Source organism: Erithacus rubecula (genome assembly GCF_903797595.1).
Source record: "Erithacus rubecula genome assembly, chromosome: 19".
NCBI lineage: Eukaryota > Metazoa > Chordata > Aves > Passeriformes > Muscicapidae > Erithacus > Erithacus rubecula.
Genome location: NC_136671.1, coordinates 3,785,688 through 3,811,468, shown reverse-complemented (window position 1 = coordinate 3,811,468; position 25,781 = coordinate 3,785,688). Strand labels below are relative to the sequence as shown.

Genomic DNA, 25,781 nt, shown 5'->3' with positions numbered 1-25,781 from the left:
GGGAGTTAACAGAAGTGTGGCTGGGATGTCAGTGTGTGTTGGACAGGGAGAGGGGCTCCATGAACCCATGGTTAATCAGGGTAGAAGCTGGCAAACCCTGATCTCAAACTCTTCCACACCAATCCTATGCCTCCAGGAAGGATGTCTCAGCTTTGTACAACTTCCTTCTGTCAGAATTTCTTGCCAGTTTTCCCCAGTGCTCCTGGGTCAGCCTTTGGACTGTTAATTTCTGCTTTTGGCAGCCCTGAGTAGGGGTTGTACTGCTGTAAATGGCTCAAACTGAACTACAGTGAAGGAATTTTGTTTATAGGCTACTTCATCCTCAGTTTCTTAATGAAATGGAAGTCTGCCTTGCCTCTGTCCATCACCATAAAGAGTAGATGTGTCTCACAGAGTACATGAATATTGTATCCAGTTTTTTTTTATCCTGGCAGGCTGTTCTGTAATGGCCTGAACCATTTGTGAGGCTGGAAGAGATAAAGTGCAGTGCCTTGCTGTGCACTCAGGGAAGAAAGTGCATTTTATTTTTATTTTTTTTAATCCTAAAAGGATGCACAAGTAGTTCTGTGGTGAGGATGAGGCATGTGGAGATCAAGAGTGGAGACATCAGCTGTAGAATTGAAGATTTCCTGCCACGGGTGGGAAAAAATAGAGACAAGTTACTCAAGGAGATGGACAAGGTCTTGCTTGAATTCTAGGAGAAAATTGGCTTTTCTGTCAGCTCTTTTCCTGCTTACCATCAGTCTTGAAGGATCCCAACCCTCTGAACAGAAACAGCTTTGCTGCAGGTTTGAAACAATTTAATCCTCATTATGAACAGCATTCAAAGTAAATTTAGGAAATGGCTTTAACTCGTCATTACAGTAATTTTAAAGAAAGGTGAACCTTCTGCCAAAAATAGACTTTTATTGAGAGTTAAATTGCAGTTGGCTGAGTCATATTAAGCATTTTTTTTTATTGCCTTGAGAAATGGACTGTGATGTTGATATGTGTAAAATAAAAAAGATATTCCCCCCCAGCCATTAGATGTTCCAATGGAAGGAAGCCAGATCAAGGAGCCAACTTCCAGGGGGCTTTTGACATCATTCTCAACAGAAAAGTTTCCAAAGAGGCTTTTTCCAAGGACAAATGCTAATACACAAAATTGGCTTTTTTAGTTTATGTGCTCTGCTTGGGACTTTGTAGAGACTAAGGGGTTTAATGACAGAAACCTTAATTGTTTGCCTTGTTTTTTTGAAAATTTCTGGGGAACTTAAAGAAGCCTAAAAGAGCAAGAAATAGCTTTGTGAATAACTGAGGTCCTTCCTCCTTCAGAAAAAAGAAAAAGCAGCATTTGCATTCTTGCTCCACAGAAACGAACACTGAAATATTCAGAAAATCTGAATGGGTGTCTAAGGTTTGCTGTTACTATTTTTACTTTGCCCAGTTCTAAAATGATTTTAATATGCAGTGAGTATTTAGAAAACAAATACACATTTCTGTTTTTCTACCGTGTACTGAAAACCTGTTGTCACTGAAACTTTAATTTCATACAGTTAAAGAGGTCCACTATTGTAATGTTTTGCTGAATGTGGAAAACTCCTTTAATATTGAACATCAGCTCAAACTTTGGGGATGCCAAAACATCTTGTAATACTTAAGTGCCTGTCATTTTACAGTGGAGTAATTCTGTTTACTTAAATTCCTTCTTTTAAATCAAGAATATTTTTCTGTATAATACTGATTTTAACTTTTAAATAAGCATGAAGAACAGCTTGCTTTTATAAAATCAAAACCCCCCCAAAATATTTGGGTATTTTTTTTTTCCCCTCCAATGTGATGCTAATAAATAAGCACAAGGGGAAGAGTGGCTCAAAGAAGCCTTGGGACCAACATTTAAATAACATTTTAAGTGACAAAAGAAATGCAAAATATTCTTTATGGTGTATATCTAAACAGGATGGGTGTCTGAAGTCCCCTCACATCATTAAAATGCTGAACAGCAGCACAGGAAGAGTTGCTTAAGCCTTTGGTTCTAAAATAGCAATGCTCTGAGCAAAGCCAGGCATTTGTAGGGCTTTGGAAGTGAGAGCTGTAACCCATGGGAAGCAGCTGCTGATTTATTCCATCAATCTCACATTTGAAAGCTATCAGTTCTCTGGATGCCTCAGGTAGCTTTGTCATTTTTCATTTAGTTCTAATTTGCATCCCCGTGTTCTGCCCCAAATCTTGAGAGGGGGGAAAAAAAGGCAGAGTAGTGATGAAGTGTACATTTTTATTAATGCTTCTTATTTTTATTGAGTTTAGGATTCTTTGCAGGGTGGTCTCTGTCTGCAGATCTCTGCAGGTTTAATGGCCAGCCCAGGTCATGAGAGCTAACAAGCTTTAACAAAAAATAGATAAAAATGCAAATCCAGGTGGAAAATTGGTGTCCTCAGTCAAGGTTTCTGCTTGATGGTTTCAATCCTGTTTGGAATTGGTGACTGAAGGGTTTTAAGTGCACAGGCTGGTGGCACTGGCTGGCAGGTTTGGAGGACACATGGATGGAGCTCCATGTCTGCATCCATCATTAAATGAGGAGGTAAGTCAAGTTTTTTGTTTGTTTTGGGCTTTTTCCTTTTTTTTTTTTCAGGGTGATTAATAAACAATTGATTTCTGTCACACAGTTGAAGGCAGCTGCTGATCATGTCAAGTTCCTGTTAACACTGAAAAATTACTCATTTTGGAGAAGAAATAACCTTTTGCCCATGATCTAAAATTTAGTAACACTGCCTAATAGCCACAGGAATATTTTTTTCCTGTTGTGATTAGAGAAGAAACATTCCAAACCTCACACATCACAAGGCATCACATAATGGGGAAGGCTCTGAATACTGATGATACTAAATCATGTAAAGCAGTTGCACAAAATGAGTATAAAAGCAGGAGGCAAAGATTGTGCTGGAAAGGATTTCTGGGGTGGTGAAAATCTCATCCATTGAGATTGGGAATTGCTAAAACAATTGGTCTGGAAAACTGAGACATGAAGGAGAGCTTGACCTGGAAGCCAGGGATGCTCAGTCTGTAATGGGATCTCAGTATGAGAATATTGATTAGATCTCATTTTGGACCAAGCCTGGGGTTTTGCAGTTCAACAGAGGGAAATAAAACATGGCAGGGTTGTTACCAGCCCTGTCTCAGCCTCTTGGTCTTGTTCTCCCTTGAGAGAATTCAAAACTATTGATTTGTTTCCTCTTTCATTGAAATAACAATTTTAGGAAGTTATTGAAAGTCTGGGTGAAATGCAGAAATGCAGTGTCTGTCCCCTGCAGATGGATAAACCCTTGTCTGTTCCAAGGAAGGGACAACTGGTGGCAGTCCAGTGAGTGGCTCTGCCACAGCAGGGCTTTGCTCCTGGAGGATTTTACCCATCTCAGTATTCACAGGTGCCTCTCTGCCATTTCCAGGTGCTGTGCAGTCTTCAGCAGGTACTTTGGGCTGCAGAGCTGCAGTGCTGCTGCTCTCATACCTGCCTGGGTGGTGTGTCTGGGCAATGGAATCATGGAATCATGGAGTGGTTTGGGCTGGAAGGGACCTTACAGATCATCTTCTACCCCCTGCCATGGCAGGGACACCTCCCACTGTCCCAGCTGCTCCCAGCCCTGTCCAGCCTGGCCTTGGGCACTGCCAGGGATCCAGGGGCAGCCACAGCTGCTCTGGGCACCCTGTGCAGTGAGGAGTCTCTGAGCAGGGCTGGCACTTCCCAGTGCTGATCTGCCTCTCTCAGAGAAGTCTGAGGGTTTTGTTTTCTCTGGAATCCCACAGGAGCCAAAGGGAGCATGAAGGGTGCAGCAGGATGTGCTGGGCTGGCTCCAGCCAGCCTCTGCTACCCCAGCACTGAGGGGGAGCCTCATCCATGCCTTGTCATGGGTGTGAACAGCCTCAAACGCTGCCTGTGGCCCTCCTGAGCCCTGCAGTGCCTCTTGTCACCCATCAAAGGTATCAATAACCTGCCCAGCCTCCGAGCAGGGGCTTTCTGCCCATCCATCCTGCCTGGCAGGTGCTCCATCTCGATTATGCCTCAGCTCTGCTCCATCTGTCATGTTCCTGGGCTCAGTGGCAGAGCAGGAAGGTGCTGCTGGTGGGAGCATTTCCTGCCTGCCTAATGGGGGTGTAATTAATGCACACAGCCCTCTCCTTCAGCCACCCAGCCGTGCCCTGTTACACACCCTGCTCACTGCTGCTGTTGCACTTCAATCCTGAGGCATTGCCACGTTTAATTAATGTATTGTAGCCAACCTTTCCACTGCTTCTGCAGCCTTTTATTGCCACGTGCCTGCTTGGATCAATGTGGTGTCTCAGATGCAGAGGAATGTGGTTGTGAAAAATGAGGTTCACTCTCCTGGTAATATTTAAAAGTTTAATAAAGGACAATAGGCGACAATGATAATAAAGTAAAGTTTAGCAGCTGGGTGCTTGGCATTCAATAGCACACCTGCTATTTTGGAGAAACCCTTTACATACCTTTTCTATTGCATCAGTCTATTTAATACATCAACAGTTATTTACATTTAAACTTTTCCCCAAACTAGTTTATAAGTTTCAATAACTGTTCAGCATGGCTCCTCCTTGGGTTTGCCTTTCTAGAGCATGCACATTTCTTGGCTGTGGTTTTAGTCCCTTCTTATTATCACCTCCAGCTTGGGCTTTGGTTCATACTTTTTACAGACAGTGGGTGCTGATTGTAGCAGAAGTCTTCATCATTGGATGTTATCCCAACCAAGCAGGAAGGTCAATTACCACAACACGAGTTTTGCTGCTGTTTAACCCAGCCATCATCATCATCAGGGCACAGGTGATGCTCATCGAAAAAGGGGATTTTTACCTTCTGTGGTTTTCGGGATGCTCTCACCCCTGGCACAGCTCCTGTGCACTCCTGGGGTGTCCCTTGGTGCTCCAGCCAAATGCTGGAGTCCTTCGGGACATTGTTACAGATGAGGTTTGGTGGCAGTGTCGGTGCTGCTCCTGCACCATTAACTGCTTTAATGAGCCTCCCAATCGAGCACAGGCTGCTGCTCGACCTCCCTGCCCCTGCTGCCGTCTGGTCACAGGGCTCGGCTGGAGCTGCAGCCCTGGGGTCTCATTTTGGGGAGGCAGATCAGCGTGCTCAGCCCTGCGGTGCAGTTTGGGGACAGAGGGGGGCAGACACAGCTCGGGGTGCATCAGTGACAATGTTTCCCAGCTGGGGCTCTGTGGATCCACACCTGGCTCAGGTGTTCCATCCCCTCCCCCAGCCAAACTCCTCTCGCCTTTCCAATTTCACACCACCCTGCTCTTGACGTTTATAAACAAACTCTCCTGTGTTCATCCACTTAAAGCAGCCCAATCCATTCTGGAGAGCACTTTTCTGCTCTCTCCTGTTGCTGTGGCAATGGTTGGCTGCTGAGCAGAGCAGGAGGAGCCAGCCCAGCACCAGTGCAGAGCATCCTCCTTCCCTGCTTGGGCACCGCTGTGAAGGGCAGCCAGTGCCTGCTGCTGCCTGTCTCGCTGCTGATTTACCCCCGTGCTGGCTCTGAAACACCAATCCCCAAGGTTTCTGCAGAGAGAAGTAATGAGAGCAAAGTTGGTGACTCAGTCGGGGAGCTGAGGCACAGGAGAGCAATGATCAGCTCAAGGCTGAGCTGGCTCTGTAACTCAGCTAGAAATTACTTTATCCTTCATCAATTTAGCTTTTACTCTGGGCTTGAGGGCAACTTAACCTTCCTTAAAGCTTTGCTGTAGGTTTTTGGCTATGTCAGAGCTTCACCTACCCCTATCATCTCCTCAGTGCCACTCTTGCCCCTTCTCCACCAGCTGGACAGGCCAAGGCTCACTGTGAGCTGGTGACTGGCTGATTTCTGCATTACCAGCTACTTTGGTTGTGAGTGTGAGAAACTGGTTGCACAAACCATTGAAGAGAGCACGTTTCCCTTGGCAGTGGGTGGAGATCAGGGGATGTTCTGTTAATCAGATCCGTCCTGACAGATGGCAGCTCCCTGGGGATAATTAATCATTTGTTTGTCCAGGATGTTGAGTGTGGAATGGCAATGTCCATACAGATTCTTGGTGAAGCTCAGAGAGGACCTGTGGCCCTTGGAAAGGGAGGATCTCATTCTGCAAGGTGGAACTCATTAGCTAAAGACAACAAAATCCATCCTGAAGGGATCATGGGCTTTGTCCCTGCCACCTTTGGCTCCCCCAGGGCATCAGGCAGCTCAAGGATTGCAAAACGAGAGGAAGAAAAACTGTCTGACATCTGTTGGCTTTGATCTGCTCTGGCAGATTTCTCCCCTCAGCTTGGGGACAGAGGGGAATGTGTTCAAAACCAGAAAGTAAATGCTTGTAGGAGCAATACCCTCAGCTGAGTTTCCTCCTGGAGAATGAGCAGCAGCAGAGTGACAAAGCTCTGCTGTCACTGTCACTGGGAGCTGAGCATCCTCTGCCAGGGGCACACGTGGCACAGGTGCAATCTGCAGACACCCCCCAGCACACCTCCAGCCCAGCAGGGAGGGGAGAGGTCAGGCAATCCCCCTATCGTGGTTGTTTTTGTTTTGTTTTTGTAAGGCTTTGCTCTTCTCCAAATCCTCCTTTCCAAAGGCAGCTGTCTCAGCAGGGGGCTGGAAGCACAGGCAGGGTGGGGATGATCAATGAGGGGACCCCCCTCCCTTCCTCTGAACTCTGAGGCCTCTGTGTGCAATTTAAAGTGAGGAGAAAAGACATCTCTACCAAGGATTTGTCAGGCTTGTTCCTGGCAGATAAGCTGGTTTTACCCAGTGGCTTGACATGTCATTCCACACAGTGTGTAGATGTTTGTCTTATGTTTACTTAGAGGAAGAGATTTTCTATCAATCCTACAAAAATTAACCTTGTGTAATGGTTCATTTCCTCGGTGAAAAGGAGTGTGAAGATCTGTCAAAATGTCTGGACTGCCTGGAATGAGGGTCCTGCAGAAGACAAGTGGCATTAATGTCTTTGAAGATGTTTCATTTAGGAATAATGGAGTCCCCAGGCTTTTGGGGGCCCCATTAATTGAACTGAGAGGTTATAAAGCCTAGAAGGGAAATGCTGTTCAGAGCTGGACAGGCAGGGACACTCTCAGAGGGAGAGGTCAGATAGGTTATTTCCACTGTAAAACAGCATCAGAAGGATGTGAAGAATTGCTCCTAAATTACACTCTGCCTGGATCATTTGAGGGAAGTCAGTAAGACTTGGAGGTTTGCTACTGGGGGAGACAAGGGCTTGGGTCTGAGTTTTAGTTCAATGGTGTTCATGGAAAGAAACACAACCCCCTCTGCTCTCTGAATCATCAGGCAGGTTTGCAGGACCCCAGAAATGAGTAATAATAATAGTAATAATAATGTCAGGAAATTTCTTGAAGCTTCCATATTTATAATGCTGCAAGTCAGCACACAGTGTCTCCTCTCTGAGGAAAAACTCGTGTTCAGAAGGTGCCTCCCTTCAGATCCTGAAAATGGATCCTTTACAATGTGTATTTTTCCTACCAGGGACAGAGTGTTTGGATGGAGATGTGTTTTCTGCCTGAGACACTGAGCAGAGTGTTCCTCTTGGCAACTTCATGTTGGCATTAAGATGATTTTTGAAATAATGTCCTTTCTCTTCTGAAGGCTCTCCAGCTCTTACAAAAATGGAGAAATTACATTGTGAGGAAACAGGCAGGAGCTGTGGTGCCTGCACTGCTGGCAGATTCTCAGTTAGCCCCAGCTTACAATAACCAAATAAAACAACATCTGTTAATTGCCCTTTCTTTGAAAAATCCACTTATTTCATAAGCACCAGGGACTAGGAGGGTGAGTCTGTTGTTGCTCACCCTGCAAATCCAGGTTTCTTGCTGGATATCTGCTGCTGGTGTCAGGGATCAGTAGGAACAGTGTTTAGAGTTTGCTGTTTCATGGGAGGGGCTTTGTGTTGTTGGAAATGTTGCTTTGGCCTTGGATACCTCCTCTTAACGAGCTCCTTTGTTCTTCTCCAGGGAAAACTTTCCGACTCCCTGAGGTTCTGAATTGGCTCTGAATAAAAGGTGCTGTGTGTCTGAAGTGCCCAGCCCAAGGGCTCTCCAGCAATCCAAACAGCCAGCACACAAAGCCATCAAACCTCAAGTGCCTGGCCATGATTACCTGGAGAGTGTGCAGCTGAGTCCTGCAGGAACCAGCTTGGTTAAAAAAACCACCGGAAAGTCCAGGTGAGTCTGGTTGATCCGTCAGGGTGGGTGGTTTGTTCTTTCAGCACAGCACAGGGTGAGTGGGAACATGCAGAAATGAGAATATGAGATGTTTTAAAGGGGGTTCTGTGCTTGCCCCCTCTGCTGAAGCACTGTCTCCATGCTGGGTGGGTCTGAGCTGAATTTCCAGCTCCCATGGCAGCTCTGGTGTTCTGTGTCCTGGGAGCAGAGACACAGCCTGGAGGAGCCAGGCCTGACCTCCTCAGCTCCATTGCAGAGTGAAACCCCAGAAATGTGCTGCCTCTGGGCTCCTCCATCTCCTGCCACCTCTTCCAGAGGAACTCTGAGCTTTATTTTACCTCTTGGTACCTCACCAGCTGGAGCTGCTTCTTCCAGGGTGGGGAGTCCCCTGTGCACACTCTGCTGAGCCAGGAGACTGCTTGGAGTTGAGTGTGCCCTTCCCTCCTGTGGCTTAGAAGGCTGTATCTACATTTTTAGGGATTTTTTTTCCCTCCAACTTACTGAGGTACGAAGGGAAGATTATGGCACTTGATGATTTAATCAACATAATCTCTAGATAAAACATGCTTGTGTTATACTACTGGGAGATACTAATTTATGCTGGTTTGCTTCTCCAAAGGTAAATTAAATCATTAGTTTTAAGACTGGATTAGTTGCACATGTGCACTGCCTCTTAAAAAGGCTGTTTAGGAGTTCTTAAAAGCTTCTTGGCTTGGCATTTCTCAGGAGTCACTGAACCCCTTCAGTGCAGGTGCCATGAAAAGTAGAATTGTGGTGCAGCTAAGGTGGGACACAGAACCTGCCCCATGCCCCCTTCTTGCCCAAGAGCAGCATTTTACCAGCTCATCAATTCACAGAGAAGGCTTTGCCCAGCTCTGGGAAACCAGAAACGCTCCCCAGATCCAGCCTGTGCCTTGAGCACTGGAGCTGCTCAGTGTGTGCTGGAGGAGAGCTGCCTGGAGCACTGCCCACATCCATCTCCTCTGGGGACAGTGGGACACCCAGGCTGTGCCAGGGACACAGGGACAGGCTGGACTTGGAGCAGCTCTGCTGGAAGGTGGCCTTGGAGAGAAAGGAGAGGTAAGCTCCCTCCCAGCCCAAACCATTCTGGGATTCTGTGCAATGTGCTTGGGTGGCCTTGGAAATTCAGTCAGCACCTCTGAACTGCCTGAAAATCCCCCCAAATGTATCGCTGAAGCTCTGTTAGGGCAGAAGAGAATTTAGAGCAGGGGATGTTCTCCGAGGTGGGTGGAAGGTGTCACAGCATTTCTACACAGGGAAACTGAGGCACAGTTTCACAGAGGGCAGCAGCAGCCTGCAGCACTACAATCTGGGTGCCTGATGCCAGCGGCTCCTCCCGGAGTTGTTGGATTTGGAGCAGGTGTGCTGAGCTGAGCCAGCACCATTCCCTTGGGAATGCCGAGGTGTGGAGGCGCTGGCTCCAAGCACAGGGGTGCCCTGACAGCGGCTCCCCCCGACCCAGGGGGACCAGAGCTGCCAGAGGCCCTCGCAGCAATTTCAGGGCTATTAACGATGTGCTAATGAGCTTTCTGCATCGTTTGCAGCACTTCACTGCCCCGGCTCTGCCCATGCATTAACACCTCCATCCCGGCAGCACCAGACTCTCCAGGGAGCTGTAGCTCCATTTCTGATGGAGCTGGGACAGCTGGAGGGGCTGAGGAGAGGACTTCTCTCAGCTCTCCATCAACACAGACAGCAAGTGCAGGTCCCCCGGATCTGGAGGAAAACCTCAGTGAATTAATGAGCTGCTGAAACGCTGCTGTGGGTGAAGGCAGAGGCAGCAAGTGCTGCTGCAGGATGCTCTCAGCCATCCACGGGCTCTGTGCCTGTGGAGGATGCTGTGTGGGATGCTCCCTGCTCCCAGCAAAGGCCACATCCATATGCTGTTTGCCAGGCGTCCCTGGTGCTGCTTTCCCTGGTACAGTCAGTCCTCGGGGCTGTTGTGCTCAGCACATCTCTGGGATGGAGGGTGGCGCCTTCCCCCGCTCCGCCCTGCCTCGCTGCACCCGGGGCCATCTGCTCCTGCCTGGGCTGGGAATGCTGGGGCTGCTCCAACAGCCACCATTGCTGCTCCCAAGGATAGAGCCAGAGCGGGGGAAGGAAACCTCCAGATCTCCCTGGAGGTCAGGACAGGGATGGATCCACGAGGTTATACACCATATGAAGGGTGGGAAGCAGGTGTGGAGCTGCCCTGGAGCTTTTCCTGCTGTAGCTGTTCTCATTGCACTGCTGGATGTGGCTGCTGTGCAGAGAGCACAGAGAGCCCTTCTTGCTTCACCACTTCATCTCTCCCATTTGAATATTCAGAGGCATTTTTTCTGCTTGGCTATTCAGAGGCGAGTGTCTCTCCTTTGCATGGTACTTTGGCACCTGATTTATCAGGTGATGCTCTGGGATTAAATGTTAAGGCAGGAGGGCTCAGTCTGCTCTGAGCTGGGCACCTCCTGGAGCTCCAGAGGCATTTTGGGAATTAAATCAGCTAATGTGGCCCTTTGCCATCCTACAGATGTGCCTGGTGGTGTGTTCAGCTCTTCTCCAGCCCCCCAGCCACAGGCACCCTTGAGAAGCATCCCTGGGGCTGAGCTCTTGCCCTTCACGTGGAGACCCCTCTGTTTCTGTGTGTCTCCAGCTCCTCAGGGCTGAGTTCTGGGGCTGTGCCTTTCCCCTGGGTGATGCCCAGGCAGGGAATGCCCCACACAAGGTGGAGATCACCTCCCTGCTGCCACGTGGGTGGCTGTCTTACCAGGAGAGGAGATGGAAAGGTGCCCAGCTGGTACTTGTCACTTCTGACTGCAGGCGTCAAGGATGTGTCACTGGCAGAGCAAAAGAGGAATAATGTTATTTTTGGCTGGATCAGGCTGTTTTCTCTCTCCAAGTACCACGAGGTGCTGCTGAGCACTCACTCTGGTTTATCTTTGCCTTGGTGAACAAGGGGAGAAAGTACTTTTTTTAATTATAAAGAAAGTATTTGTAGTCTTTCATGCTGGCAGAGCCTTGGCAACAAAGCTGGTGTGCAAGGTATATTTTGACTTGGTTTAATGTCTCTTTCAGGCTGCTGATGGCAGCCTGCATCTCCCATCCAGCCATCCAGGACTCGTCCTGCATCCACAGAGGGTCCAGGTCGGTGTTTGGGAGCAGGGCTGTGCTGCCACAGGGATCTCCACACTCCAGTCCTTGCTCTGCAGCCTGGGGGACTGAGTGGCAAGGCAGGTGGGTTTGGAAGAGCAGGAGAGGTGGGAATTCCTGGCTGCCAGGAGGGCAGGCACAGGGGAGCAGGAGTGGGAGGGGGAGCCATCGGTGGCTCTGCCTAGCACAGAGAGATCCAATCCAACAGCAGCGTTATTAATTGAGGTGTTTGTTTGAAGTTGGATGGACAGGAATCACATCTCAGAACTGTAAAGAATGAGCTTTTTAGCCCTTTTCCTTGCCACAAAACAGCAGCAACATCTCGGCAGGGATGTCAGGGCGAATCTGTTTCACTGACAACAAGATTGTTCTGTCTAGACGGGGAAGCGCCGCCAAACCGCGGGAGGCTGCGGAATCATTTAAAGCCAAAACACTTCACAGACATTGCATTTAAAAATAAAAACTGGCCTGACACGGAGCATGCTTGATGGATAGCTGGTGGGAGGGAGGCTGGCTCTGAGTGAGTATGGCAGGGATTGGCAGGTGTCACTCAGGGTGACCCCATGGCTGTGACCTGTCACCTTTCCTGGAGAATTTCTACCAGAATTGGTCCATGGAGGCATCTGAGTGGCCTGAGGAGCTCTGTGCAGGGATTCTCTGCAAGATCCTGAATTCTGGAGCTCTGAGGCAGCTGCCCAGCCCTCCCTGCCCCCTCAGAGCCACCTCCTGCCTGGCACCAGGGAATGTCAGAGCAGGCTGGGGTGGGTGGGAGATGAGCCTTGCACTCCCTGTCTGCCTGGAGGGGCTGGCAGCCAGGCTGTCTGAGGCTCAGGGGTGTGATGGGGAGGTTGCAGCCCAGCCAGCATAAGGAATTTCCTTTCTTCTGGCAGAAAAAGAAAGATGAAATATTAAGAATATGGCTCAAAGGCTGCTGTATATATACATATATATATAATCTTTTTTCCCTTCTGCTCAGCACTGCTTTGGTGTTGCTCAGAGACAGCAGCCAGTTAGAGCAGGAGGGATGCCAGACTTCAGGAGACAGCAGGGAGTGGGGATGAGGCAAGGGAGAGAAGAGGATTGTCTCAGGTGGGTTTAATCCTGACACTTCAACTCCACCACAACTTTTAGGACTTTAATTTTCTGTTCAGCATCAGGAAACAAAACCTGTTTTTTTTGTCTCTGTCTCTATAGGTGAGGGCAGTGCCCTCTGAAGCAGGACACCTCCATGTTGGCCCCTGTCCTTGGATGAGGGAGGATGGGAGGAGAAGAGAGCCAAGGCTCTGCCAGCTCCCTCTGGAGAAGCCCTGCAGGCTCCCATTTGTGCCATCCTGGTGAGTTCAAGGGTGTGAGGTTTATGTGAGGTCTCTCCTGGGCCAAGCTGTTCCATTTGCTTCTGCTGATGACTTTGGGATTGGCTGTGGGGCAGCAAGGCACCTGCTGTGTCCTACACACAGGAAATGTCAGCCTCAGCCAGCCATGCCCAACTGCTGGTGGGCAGCAGGATCAGCATCCCAAAGGATGGCAGGAGACACTGCAGGGAAGGGGAGCTGGGTGAGGGCTGCTGTCTGCTGAGGGAGGAGTTGGAGAGATCCAGTTCAGGGTGTTTAAAGCTGTTCCTTCCTCATCTGCTCCTCTGTCAGCAGGGCTTGATCCTCAGGGATATGGGAAAGGGAAAGTGCAGGGAGTGGACTTGGGGCAGGATTGACTTTACACCTCTGCAGGCACTGGCAGCAAGAGCTGTTTATTTGCTGGTTGAGGATGTGCTCAAACAATCAGGCTGGGGACAGTCACTTGCTGGAGCTCACAAACTGGGAGGAGAACAGAGCTTGACCTCAGCTCCAGCTGCTGCCTGGCCTCAGCCCTCAGCTCCTGTGTCACCTCTGGCAGGGCAGGGAGGAGACAGGCAGGAGAAGGGGGACCTGATGTCCCTTTTCCCACAGCCTTGTGCATTCCCCTGCCTCCTGCTGCCTGTAAAACACCCTGTGATTAATTACACCACTAAAATTTATTTAGAGTGTCGTGTTTGCTGCTGCTGCCACTTACACAATGGCAAATGTGCCGTGGCTGCTAATGGGTCACTGAAGGGGATCACACCACTGGAACTTGGAGCAGGGAGAGGGAGCACTGCCAGGAAGGTGAGACAGATCTGTTCTAGCAGAATGGGCTATGGTGCTTGCAGGAAATTGCTTGCTTCCCTGATAGCATCCAACTACTTTAATAAATCAATTTTCCCACTAGTTTGTTTAGCTTAAGATCTCTTCTCTCTGCATCCTCAAAATTAGTCTAATAGGACTTTTTTTTATCTCTGAGAGGTTTGGAAATTATTTTCCTTCAAGGATTTCACTTTCCTTGGGGTGCTCAGAAAAAGAGGGGCTGAGGGAGTTGTTAGCTGGAGAAAAGAGCCTTAGAAAAAGCCTGCCTAAAAATGCTCCCAGAGGCATGCAGAAATCAGCCCAAACCTGAACCAGCTGACAGCCCTGCTATTGAATTTTAATGTTTCTATGGGGCTGGTTTGTGTGAACTGAAGCAGGTTGTGTTTATTCTATAGATCTCTGTGGGTATCTTGCACTGCATGTCAGCCCCCCAGTGCACTGGGAGCAATTCAGCTCGAGGAACCATCACCAACACTGTTATCTTTATTGCCAGTCCTGCCTGATAAATCTGCTCCCTCCAGGATGGCTGAGCCCAGCGAGCAGCCCAGACCTGTGTGTGTGTTCAGGAGAAAGCAGAGCTCATGCTCAGGAGCTGCTTGCTGGGATCCCAACAGCAGGTGCTTCACACAGCCCCAAGGGCTGCTTTAAAAACATGGAATTTGCAGAGCTCTGCACCAGCAGTCCCTGGGTTTTTCCAGCACGTTGGGATTCAGGTGGTTCTCAGCTGGGAGGGGCAGAAATGTGCTGTAATTCCATGAGCCCTGCTGCCCTTCCCAGCATTTCACTGCAAATTCTTTGCAAAGCTCAGCATGGAGCCAGTGCCTTGTGCTGGCCTTTGGCTCTGTGAGCCCAGGGGTGATTTACTGAGCTGTGTCCCTGCCCTGGTTTGGAGGACAGCTGTCTGCCAATAAAGGCAGGAGCTTCTCTTTGAAATGGAGAATGTAAACCCCCTTCCTTTAAATTATTATTAAAAGTTTGAAATTAAGGGGCTTTTAGGGAAAGATATGGGAATTAGGAATAACAGTTTTTTACTGAGGAAATTAAAATAGAAATGCAGTATTACAAAGAACAATCCCATCCCTGCCAGAGTCAGAATCCAAGCTGACACAGTCAGTCAGTCAGGGTGGTGGCAGCAGTCCCATTCCATGGTGGCTGCATCCTCCTGCAGGGGCAGATGTGGTTCAGATGGAGCAGTGCTCCTGGACAAGGTGCAGTTTCCTCTGAAGGTCCAGGGATGATGTGGAAAGGTCTGGTTTTCCTCTGGAATCCAGTGGAAAGAAGGTCCCTTGGTGTCCAAAATCTCAGTTTTTCTCTGGGTAGGACAGGCTTGGCTCCTCCCCTGGCTGGAGCATCTCCCAGTGGGATGATGGAATTTTATCAGTCATGCACTGGGACTCACTGGCCATGAACAGGAGATATCTCCTGGAGGGAGGATGGGCTGTGGAAAGATAAAGATGATTGCCCAGCTGGTTTAAAGATGGCCCATTAGCAGAGAATATGTGCCAGGAGATCAGGAAATCACTGCCTTACCCACCTTTAACAGATGAGGATAGAATTCACATTTCTGGCCACATCAGCCCAGCACAGAGGGGCACAGGGCTTCACTTCCAGGTCTGAGCAGGCACTGGGGAGCACAGAGAGCTGCCTCCCTGCTGCCTTCTGAGGCCATGGGATGAGGCAGAGAAAGTGACTTTTACAGAAATAAAGGAGACTCCCTTTTGGGTCAAGTGCTGTGGAAGGGAACGATTTTGAGATGAAAGGCTTTTTGCTCTGGTAATACAGATTCACATTGCCTAGAGGGAAGTCTGCCTTATGCTGGGGTGTTTTTCCCTCTGGGGGCATTGGGATTGCAATTGAAGATGAATTTTCAACATACAAAAGAGAAGAAGAAAGCTGAGAGAAGGTTTTAAAACATATCAGGGGTTCTCGTGCTCTGTTTTAATTTGTCAGCTTGTCTGTCTTGCTTGTAACATCCCTGTTGGGTGCAGGGATTGTTCCTGCTCTTCCCTTTGTGACTTGCTCCTTCCCTCTGGCATCTTCATCAATCCCAGGCTCTGCTTTTAATATTTTTCAGATTTTTTTTTTCTTTTTCTTTCTTTTTCCCCCCCTTTTTTGGCACCCAAGGCTGGTTGCCAGAGCAGCAGGAGTTTCTGTGTGCTGCCCTGGGTGATCCCTGGGCTGGAAGAGATCAGAGAACCACGGGATGGTTGGGTTGGAAGGGACCTTAAAGGCCATTTAATTCCAACCCCCTGCCACGGGCAGGAATGTCACCCACTGGATCAGGCTCTTGGTTAGCAGGGGGTGAGGAGAAACCAGCCCTCATCAGGGGAGCAGCCAGGGCATGGACCCTTCCCTGTCAGTTTGTAATCTGAAGGGTCTCTTGTGCAGACACATTACATTTGGCTTTAGAGAGGCCATGGGAAGCATCAGAGGGTTTAATTTCTCTGCTGGTTGCTCCCCCTGCCCTGCAGGGACGAGGCACACGCTGGGCTCTGCTGCTGCTTGCTGTGAAGGGCTGTAAAACCCCAGCATTGATTTCTCAATCACAGCTGTCTGTTTGCTCCTCGGTCTGTGCTTTAATGCCTGAAAATCCATTTTTCACTCCCCAACAGTTTGCTGTAAGGTTTTTAAATCACCTGTTGTGCTCCAGAGCTCTGGGAAGGGAGTGGATTCGGTCGAGCTGGCTCACCAGTGGGTTTTGAACCAGACAGAAAGCAGCCAGAGCCTGTGGGGGCTCTCCAGTCTCAGGTGAAACCTTGGCCTGTGCATCACTGTGGTTGGTGCAGGACAGCATTGCTCTCCTCATTCAGCTGTCTCTCTCTGGAAAGCTGTGGGTCTCCCTCCTGCCCCAGCAGCTCTGTGCTCCCCAGGCTTTGGGGATTGCAGGCTGAAGTTTCAGGGTGTCCTGAAAAGAGATGCCAGAAAAACCTCCAGACCTTTGTGTTATTTTAAAAAGGAACACCATGTTCTCACCTGCACTTACCATATTTCCTTGGATTTGCTCACTGTTTCCAGGGCACTGCTGCCCCAAGCCTTGCTGAAATGCCTTTGAGGAGGAACAGTGGCCTGGACCAGCAAGGAATGCTGTGCTGCTGCAGGAATTGCAGCTGGAGACTGAGTGGGAAAGCTGCAGCAGCTCCTGCCTTGGCCTCTGCTCCCTCCTTCATTACAGTAACACAGTAAGGATGTTTATCTCCATCTTTCCCCTAGCTAGAGGAGGGCAATGCCATGGAAAATCCTTTCCAGAGGTGGGAGTGGGGGTGCTCTGCAGCCCTGGGAGGTGCTGGTGAAATGCAGGTGACTCCTGGTGCTAATTGTATGCAGCAGATTCATCTGGAAGGAGCTGAAGGATGTGCATCAAGGATGTCTCAGCTATTCAAGTGAGAAATCAAATTAAACTTTGCATCAAACAGTGGAGCTGCTGTGTGCTGGGAGTTGTGTGGGATCCATTAAGGTTTCTCTGGGCCAGGCCCCCAGGAGTTAGTGGAGAGGAAAACCAGTGCTCAGTGCCAGGGGCTGTGCTTGCTGCTCACCTGGGTGTGTGAAGGATGTGGGCAGGAGAAAAGGGGTTAGTGCTTTAACCTTCAGGATACCTGTGTGGGGAATGGGGAGGGGACACAGCAATGCCTGAGGCATCCTCAGGGATCAGCCTCAGGGAGCTGGAGGTCTGGAAAACACCCTTGTCCCAGTCAGTCTTGATCTCCCAGTAGCAAACTGGGACATGGAGCCCTTTGGGAACCCTGGGGTGTCTGGGAGGCAGCTGGTAGAAATTTGGAGGAAAACAAAACTATCAGCATCACACAGAAATGCCTCTCACCAGGCACATGTGCTGCAGGCAAGGGTAGGATCTGGACAGCACAGTGCTGAGGGGTGGATGGAGCAGACTTGGCATGGGAGAGGTGGCAGCCTGGGGGAAGCTGCCAGCCTGGTGCCAGGGGAATCATCTGCTGGGAATCTGTGTAGGGTTTTGGCTGCTGAGTGATTTCCCCACGCTGCCCCAGAGGCTCTGAGTGCTCCAGGTAACCAAAGCTCACCCAGCTCTCACCAGGGCGATGGTGGGACACACCATCAGCTGCCAGGAGGAGGAGGAGGGGAGCACTGAGCTTCCTCCAGTGCAAGTGCTGGATGCCAAAGGGTCTCTGCCTCGTGTACAAAGCCCAGCTTGGCAGCTGCTCTCTGCCTTGCTCTCCCTTCATCCCTGATGCTCTGCCTTGGAAGCTCTAGCTGGGTGTTTAGAAGCATCAGTGCTGCTCTGCTGGCTGACCCTGGGCTGTACAGACAGATCCTGGGGCTGGAGCAGGCTGAGTCTCCTCGGGTGTCCTGCCTGCTGCTAGGGCTGGATTAGAGCTCTCCAGCCAAGCAAACATCTTGCCTTCTTCCTTTTCTGTCATCTTACAAGGATTTTCAGGAATTTGAGATGCTAAACCCCAATTAGGCAACACTTATTAATTTCCGAGATGTGATTTATTTACAGTGTTGCCATTTGCAGCAGCAAGAGCCGGTAATTGCTGCAGTTTGCTTTCCAGGCTGGGATCTGAGAGGCTTCAAAGCCTGAGTGTGGAGCAGGGGCTGGTCCTGCCTCCCAGGGATGCAAGGAGCTGAGGAGACACTGGGCTGTGTCTTGACCAAGGGATCTTTAGGGAAATAAACTGGAGGTTCATCAAAGTGCCTTCACCTTGTTGTGCTTCCCAAGGACCACTGAAAAATGGGGAGACAGAGCTTCCCCTCACATGGGATGGGATCTGCTGGGGTGAGTGTGTTTGTGTAGGACTCTGAGGTTCTGGTTTTGGTTTGGCTCCAGAGGCACTGCCAAAACTCCAATTTTGCCTGCAGAATTTAACAAATAATTGAAAAATATTCTGTTTTTTTCTTGTGAGAGGCTTCTCCTCAGCCCTGCTAAGCCTGCCAAGGAACCAGTTGTACCCAGCCACGATCTCAGCTATCCATAGTTCCTGTTTGTGGGCACAGGGAGTGTTCCAGGCTCCCAGGAGCAGCTAGAGATGGAAGCCTGGATGGATTTGCCATCTGGAATGCTGCTGGGCCATGTGGTACAGAGGAGCTGGGAGGACGAGCCTCGTGCTGCAGTGAGCTCTGTGCTGTTGGGATCATTCCTGGGAGCTTGTGCAGGCAAGTCCTGGCTTCTGAAATGCTGCAACCAGTGAGCTTGGACCACTGCCTGCTGCTGTGATGATCCTCTTTAATATCCTTGTCCAAGTATCCATGGAGAAGCGTGACCTGCTTCTTCCTGGCTGAGCATGCCAGGATGCTGCCAGAGGCTTTCTGGTTTTGTTTCTTGATCCTCACCTCTTCCTTGTGCACCTGGTGATGCCTCATGATGTGGAGGGAGCATGTCTTCCCTCTCCATGGCTGACCTGCAGAGCAGGAATCTGGCCCTGCAGCATCCCCTGCCTTTTGAAGGACTCCAGTACAGCAGTCCCCAAATTTAAAATGCAAATGAGATGGAAATTGAGGGACAAAGGGGCTGCTGACTCCTTCAGTGCTGGGCTCTGCTGCCTGCAGGAGCAGAGTGTTGCTTGTGTTCTCCTTCCCAGCTAGCCTGGGCAAGGCACTGGCATGATAAAGGAAGGCAATTTCCTCAACTCATGCTGAGATCTTATTATGCATTTCCATTAAGCCAGGAGAGGAGGGAGCAACCCAAGCTTTCTGGAGCTGTGCAGCACCACAGCGCTGCCAGGCCTGGAGGGGCTGAGGAAGGGTTTCCCAGTCCCAAGGAACCAGGTTCATGTCCTGGGGGGGCTAAGGAAGGGTTTCCCAGTCCCAAGGAACCAGGTTCATGTCCTGGGGCTGGGATCTGGGCTCTCTGCTGGCTCCTGGGGTGTGCAGGCAGCTGGGGAGCAGGGCTGTGGGTGCAGAGGAGTTGGTGGGGAGATCAGGTCAGGCAGGGTCTGCACAGGGATGGAGAGCTGGGTGTTTTCCTCCTCTTCCCAGGTTTGAGTTGTTTTCTGTGTGCCTGACCAGGGCAGGGGCTCCTGAGAAGGGTAGCAGTGGGGGCTGACACTCCCAAGGGTGGCAGGGAAAATGTCTGTGTTCCCATGCTCCAGGGGTTTCTCAGAGTGGCTGGATAAGGTCTGTGCTGTCCCTTGGGCAGGGATCTACCCTGTCCATCACCCCTGCTCTGCAGGGCTGCACTGTGCCAGCCTCAGCTGCTCCCACAGCCTTCAGCCCAGCTCTGTCCTGACCTCAATCCCAGCCCTCAGAGCTGCTTTTGGGGTCTGGAATCCTCTGGAATCATGCAGGAGTGACTTCAGCCAGGAGCTGGTTCCTGGCTGAGGGCTGTGTGCCTGTTCCAGTGAGGGGATATTTCCCTGGCATCATGGAGCATGGATTTGCTGCTCTGTGCTGTGCTGGTTTGGAGCTCAGCTGTAAATGTGGATCACTCATGAAAAAGCTCTTCTGCAGCTCATTGCACTTTACAGGAACAAATGTCTGTGCTGGGGTGGCTTTTACAGCCTCTGACCATTGTGTTCTTCAGCAGATGATAAACCCCTGAAATGGGGATATCAGGATAACAGGGAAGTGTTGGAATGGTCTGAAATGGGAGAAGCCAGGGGCTGGTTCCTCCCAGTGTGATTCTTTCCCCAGGCTGATGGGCTGGTGGGAGCTCTTGGCTTGGCTGAAGAGTGAGGGCTGGGCTTGGGGTGATCAGTGTTTCCCAGCTTTCTCCCTGTGACCTTATCCCAGGGCTGCTCAATGGCAATGTCAGCCTGATCCAAAATGAGCACAGCTGCCCAGAAACCATCAGCATGGCCGTGCCATGAGGACAAGCCCCTCATTCCTGCTGTGGGGCACACGGTGCTGAGGCAGCAGAATCCATGGGTGCTGCCTGGCCAGCCCAGTGCCCATCTCCCTTTGCACTGTGCTGCAGAGCAGAAGGGATGCAGGGCTGCAGAGCTGCTCTCCCCTGGCAGACCCATGGAGACATTCCTGGCCTTCAGCAAGGCATGGGCAGGCAAGGCACACCTTTCCCTGGGCACATCCCAGGCACAGATGGCCCTGGATGTTTCTTTTTCCTCCCATTCAGACCTAGTCCTGCACTGCTCCCCTCCAGGCTGCAGCTGGCAGAGTGATGCTTTATTTGGGGCTGCCTGGATTAGCCCTGGCCCTCGGGAGCAGTGGCACAGCTTGCTCTGGGGGTGAAGGATGCTGTGCCCTCCCAGCTGTGCTCCTCACCTGCAGGGCTGGGATTGCTCTCAGCCCATCCAGGCTGATAACCAAGCACCAGGAATGGAGAAACCATGGGGTTTTTGCAAGCTAACAGTCCTGTTGTGCTACACAGAGAGCACTGTCCTTTTTTTCTCTGGTGTGATGCCTCTTAGAGCTCTGAGGCATCTCCAGACCCTGTGGAATGTGTTGGGCTTGCAGGCAGAGGTGTTGCTGTGACCATGTACTGTTCATGCAGCTCTGGGCACAAGCACAGCTGGGCTCTGGGCTGCTGCTGGAGCTGACAATTTCTAAACGTGTTCAGCTCCTACTTCCATCCCTGCTGCTCGTGGTCTCTGCAGCTCACCCCTGATTGTGCAGCAGATCCCCTGTTATGGTCAGCAGTGTCATGGGGGCACCATGTTGTGGGGACCTGTCAGAGGGTTAAAAAAGGGCTTTACACAGAGAAAATGAAATCCTGCTCTGCCAGAGACCTTGGGTTTTATCCAGTCTCAACATTACCTCATTACCTCGGAGGTGATTGCTCACAGAGCTGTTGTGTGAACCAGGAACTGTGTCCATCAGGTGTCTCTCCCCTTGGAAATCCTGACCAGACCTGCAGACAAGAAGGGCTGAGCCAGCAAGGCTGTGGGGGCATTGCCCATCCAGATGTTTGACTCAGAGTGCAGGGATGTTATTGCACAGCTCCAGGTCCCTTTCCTGAGTTGGCAGAGCCTCCTCAAAACTCCCTCCAAGTGCTTCTGCAATGGATCCAAGCACTTCAGCTTCTCCAGAGCCCTGCTCTCTGCCCTCTGTGGTTTGTGTGAGGGGCTCCAGGCAGGAGGAGGTGGATGGGGTCTGGCTGGCTCCTCTTGCAGTGATCCCTGCAGTGCCTGGCTCTGGCAGCTCTTCCTTCCCCAGCAGGCAGAGCTGTGGCTGCTGGAGCAAACACTGCAGCAGGAGCAGAGTGTGTGCCAGCCCCTGGAGGAGCTGTGCTGCACACCCCACCCTGGCTGAGCCCAAGAGGGCACTGCAGCCACGCTCCTGCCCAGCATCCTCCCTTCCCCAGAGTGCCTTCCCAGCCCAGATGCTGCCTGGAGCAGGGCTCTGCTCTGCAGAGCTCAGTGGAAATACCCACCCTCAGGGATTTCTCCAGGGACAATCATCTTGCCTCATGATAAGGTTATTTTTTTTTTCTTTTTCTTCTGAGGTGTAGCAATTATATTAAATAAGAAGCTGTCATTGCAATGCCTGTCCTGCCTCCTGACAACCTGCTCTTCTCAGGAGCTCAAGTGAAAAAAACATATACATCAGATGTGCTTTTCCTCCTCTTTGCACTCCTTCTTTGCCTTGACTCACCTGTAGGGAAGGCTCCAGGTTCATCCCAGTGCTGAGGTTTCCTGAGCTCCCCTGGAGCTGTCAGCCCCCAGGTGTGTCCCCAGCAGCTCCCCCTTTGCACACACCCTCGGGTGGCTTCTGCAGGGAAACACTTCTGATTAAATCTTGCTTGTCCAGGGAGAAAACCAGGCAGAAAAAGGCTGGGAAGGCTGTTCTGACAGAGAGCTGTCAGAGAAGGGAATGGCATTCTGAGGCTGCTGCTCTGCTCTGTGGGAGGAAAGGCTTCAAACAGCAATTAGCCTGCACTGCCATTTCCAGGGAAACGGCTCTTGGTGCACTGGACAATGGGCTGCAGGAGGCAGGCAGGTTAAAAGCTCTAATTCTGGGAGGATATATTTAGGTGGGCTTTTTTCCTTTCAAAGGAAGGTAGGTTAGAAAGGCTCTGACTCCTTTAAATAGATGCTCCTTCCATAAGCAGCTGGGAGCTGTGTCAGGCACTGGCTGTTCCCTTCCAGCTGGGGTGTCTGGGAACCTGCCCTGGGCTGTCAGAGCAGAGGGAGTGGAGGAAAAGGGTCTGGGTTCCCTTGGCAGCTGCCACAGGAAGAGGTTCTCTGCTGCCAGCTGTGCTATTTATTCTGTTAGCTGCAAAAGAGCAGTGTAAATGATAATTTAGTCTGGATGAGTGCAAAACTCAGCACTGAGAACTGTGGGGCTGGAAATAGAGGATCCTTAAGGTCTCATCCCAGCCAGTCCATTCTGTGTTTCTGTGAACTCCTGGCAGCTGTTTCTGTCTCCCTGAAGTGCTCCTTCCTCCAAACAAATGGACTTGTGTCCATTCCCTGCTGCTGTGCTTGGCTGTTCTGCTCCCTCAGGTGTCCCAGCTCTCCCACAGCTCTCCTGGCCAGCACAGCTCATTCCCAAGCTGGAAGCTTCCCCTGTCACACTGTGGGGCTCTGTGTTTGTCCCCTTCCCCAGAGCAGGGAAGGGCACAAAGTGCAGGGGAGGGTGGCACTTTGGCAGCTGTGCACAGGCTGTTTCCAGTGCTCCTGATGAGGAGCTGCCTCCTCTCTGCCTTCAAGGAGGGCTCAGAGCAGCCTCCTGCACACCTGCCCTCCCTTTTGAAGGGTGGGGAGAATTTACTGAGGTTATTCTGCTGTCTCTGCTTGGCTGTTGTTTGCTCCTGTCTGTGCCCCACAGGCATCAGCGAGGCTCTTGCTGCCCTACAAACCCCTTTGCCAAAGTGCTGCAGGGACAAAGAGAGCTCTGCCCTGGCAGAAAGGAGCCTCTGGCACGGGTCCTTCCCCCATGGATCCTCTGGGCTGTGTCCAGCACCAGTTTCCTGGCAGGGATCCCTCGTGCTTGTTTTGAGAGGAACCAGCAGCTCATGATGGTTCCAGAGACAAATCAGGCTCCCAGGTGTCAGGGCAGAAGTAAAGGATCTGGAAATCTGATCTTCACCTGCCTGCAACTCCTTCTGGGCTGTCCAGTGGCTGTCCCCATGTCCCTGAGGAGTGGGGGACTGGCAGGTTCAAAGCCCAGCTCTCCACCCTGGTCTGGCAATGCCACCAGCCCTGGGGACAGTGTGCCTGGTGGTCCCTTGGAGAGGGGGCAGCCCCCTTTGTCCCTGCCCCACAGCAGTGCCCACCCTGCTCCCCTGCCCACACTGGTGGAGGATAAATTCAGGGATATTTCTGGGCAGTGGTAGGATCTCACCAGCCAGCTCTCCCTTACAAGAGAGATCCCAGGCACTGGAGGTGCCCTGTTCCCTTATCTCCCCTCTGCACATGGACAGTGCCCCTCTCCCTCCAGACTGGCAGGAAGAATCACTGCCACAGCCCCTTCTCTGCCTGTAAATAAAAGGGGAGGTTGGGTGCCAAAGCAAGGCATGAACACAGCTCTGCCCAGGTTTCTGTGGCTCCCAGGGCTTCCTGATGACAAGGGGATGTGCCTAGCCAGGGAAATGAGTGCCAGAGCATGTCTCCTGGCCACTGTGAGCCAAAAATGAGGAAAAATAGGTAAAAGTGGGTAAGGAAAGCAGTTCATCCAGTACAGAGCCTGGAAAAGGCAGAAATTGTGAAGGGAACAATGGGATGAGAAACTTCAGTGGAATTACTAGTGGTGTGGAGGAGGATTTGATTTTTAGCATATGGAAAAAGAAAAGGGGGGAATGGAAAAAGCTCTCAGCAATGCTAGTGGACTTGGAAAAGCTGAGTGTGTGGTGTTCTCTTTGGAGAAGGGATGATGCCTTCAGCTCATCTGATCTGTATCTGTCCCTGTTCCTGCCAGGCCCAGGGCAGCAGCATCTGGGAGCATGGGGGGCTCAGGGCAGGCAGATCCCAGCTCCTGCCCAGGCTGGAGAGCAGCCAGGAGCAGCTCTGGATGAGCCCTGGGCTGCTCTGCAGGCTGGGCTCCTGGGAAGCTCTTGAAGAAGGTTCAGTGTGAGGTTATGCAATGACTGACCTGACAGGAGCGGGTCTGGCTGGGGCAGGGAGCAGCTCAGCTGCCAGCTGGGTCAAGCTGTGCTGCTGATCCCATCAGTGCTTAGAAATGGAGAGTTCCCTTTGATCAGAAGGCCCTGGACATGGCTCCTGCTGTGGGAGTTGGTCTGGGTAGGAGCTCTGTGCTTCCCCAGGAGCTCCCCACTCCCCAGGCCAGGCTGAGCTGCTGGAGCACCTGCAGGGCTTGCAGAGCCATGTGGGGTCTGGTGTGAACCAGAGGAGCCTCCTGTCCCCAGGTGTGACAAAGAGCAGCCCACACTAATTGCTGTGAGAATTCCCTGTTGCTATGGCACTCCCCAAGCCTGATCTCCACTGCCAGGTTTGGATCCCAGCAGAGCTGTGTGTGCACCTCAGGACATCCACATGCTCCATCCCAGCCTTCAGAGGTGCTTCATGATCCCCCTGGGGCCTGAGCAGAGTCTCTGCTGAGCTGTGAAGGGTTTAGTGGAAGGCCTGATAAGAAGGTTAAGGAGAGGCCAGCAGTGCTCACAGCTAAACTTAGCCCCTGAGTCACTCATGAGTCAGCAATTCGGGGGCAGGGAATCTTAATTTCTCTTCTCTTCCTTTTTTTCTTTTTAACAATGAGGCACCCAAGGTAGGCTCCAGATTGGATTGATTTTACACCTAATCCAGCAGTCCTTTTCCCTGGAGCATCCCTGAGCTGCTCCAGAGGAGTGAGCTCTGTGCTCTGAGGGCTGCCAGAGCCAGTCTGCAGCTGAGCAGCCTCCCTGCCCAGCATCAGTGGCCCAAGATGTGCAAAGCTTTGCCTGGCCAGCGAGCTCTCATGCTGGGAAAGCCCTGGCCCAGGCTGTGGGCAAGCAGAGCACCCCTGGAGCTGCTTGGAAACACAACCAGTGAAGATCCATCCAGATGCTCCTATCCCAGCGTGGTGCACTGTTGTTGGATGCTGCTGGGAACCAGGGGAAAAGCAGCCTTGAAGTTTTGCCTTTCTCAGCCTTCAGGATAAGAAATTATAACAATGATGATCCACCTGCAGGGTGAGAGCTGTGTGAGTGTCTCATGGTGTTTTACACAAAGCATGTTTTAAAGAGGTGTTGCCTTCTTGGACCAATGAGTCTTTTGTATTTTGTTTTTCATGTACTACTATGTTGCATTATCCTTTTTGCTGCTCACCTGTAGCCTAAAATGCAACAGTGCACGAGTGCTGCAGCTCTGCCAGCAGCAGCAGCAGTGCTCTGATAGACCCATGAGAGGATTACAGAAAGGAACACTGGAGATGCAGATGTGCTGAGCCTCTGGAGCTGCTCTGTGTGATGCTCCAGG

At 51.0% G+C, this 25,781-nt stretch overlaps 1 long non-coding RNA gene across 1 annotated transcript; it reads left to right on the top strand.

The window, feature by feature from the left end:
* The first annotated feature begins 11,308 nt into the window (after positions 1 to 11,308).
* On the top strand, positions 11,309 to 25,391 carry LOC306810461. The gene is made up of 4 exons (XR_013776462.1): positions 11,309 to 11,428; positions 12,321 to 12,433; positions 12,539 to 12,682; positions 25,097 to 25,391. It is a non-coding gene; the product is annotated as an uncharacterized lncRNA (long non-coding RNA).
* Positions 25,392 to 25,781: the final 390 nt, after the last annotated feature.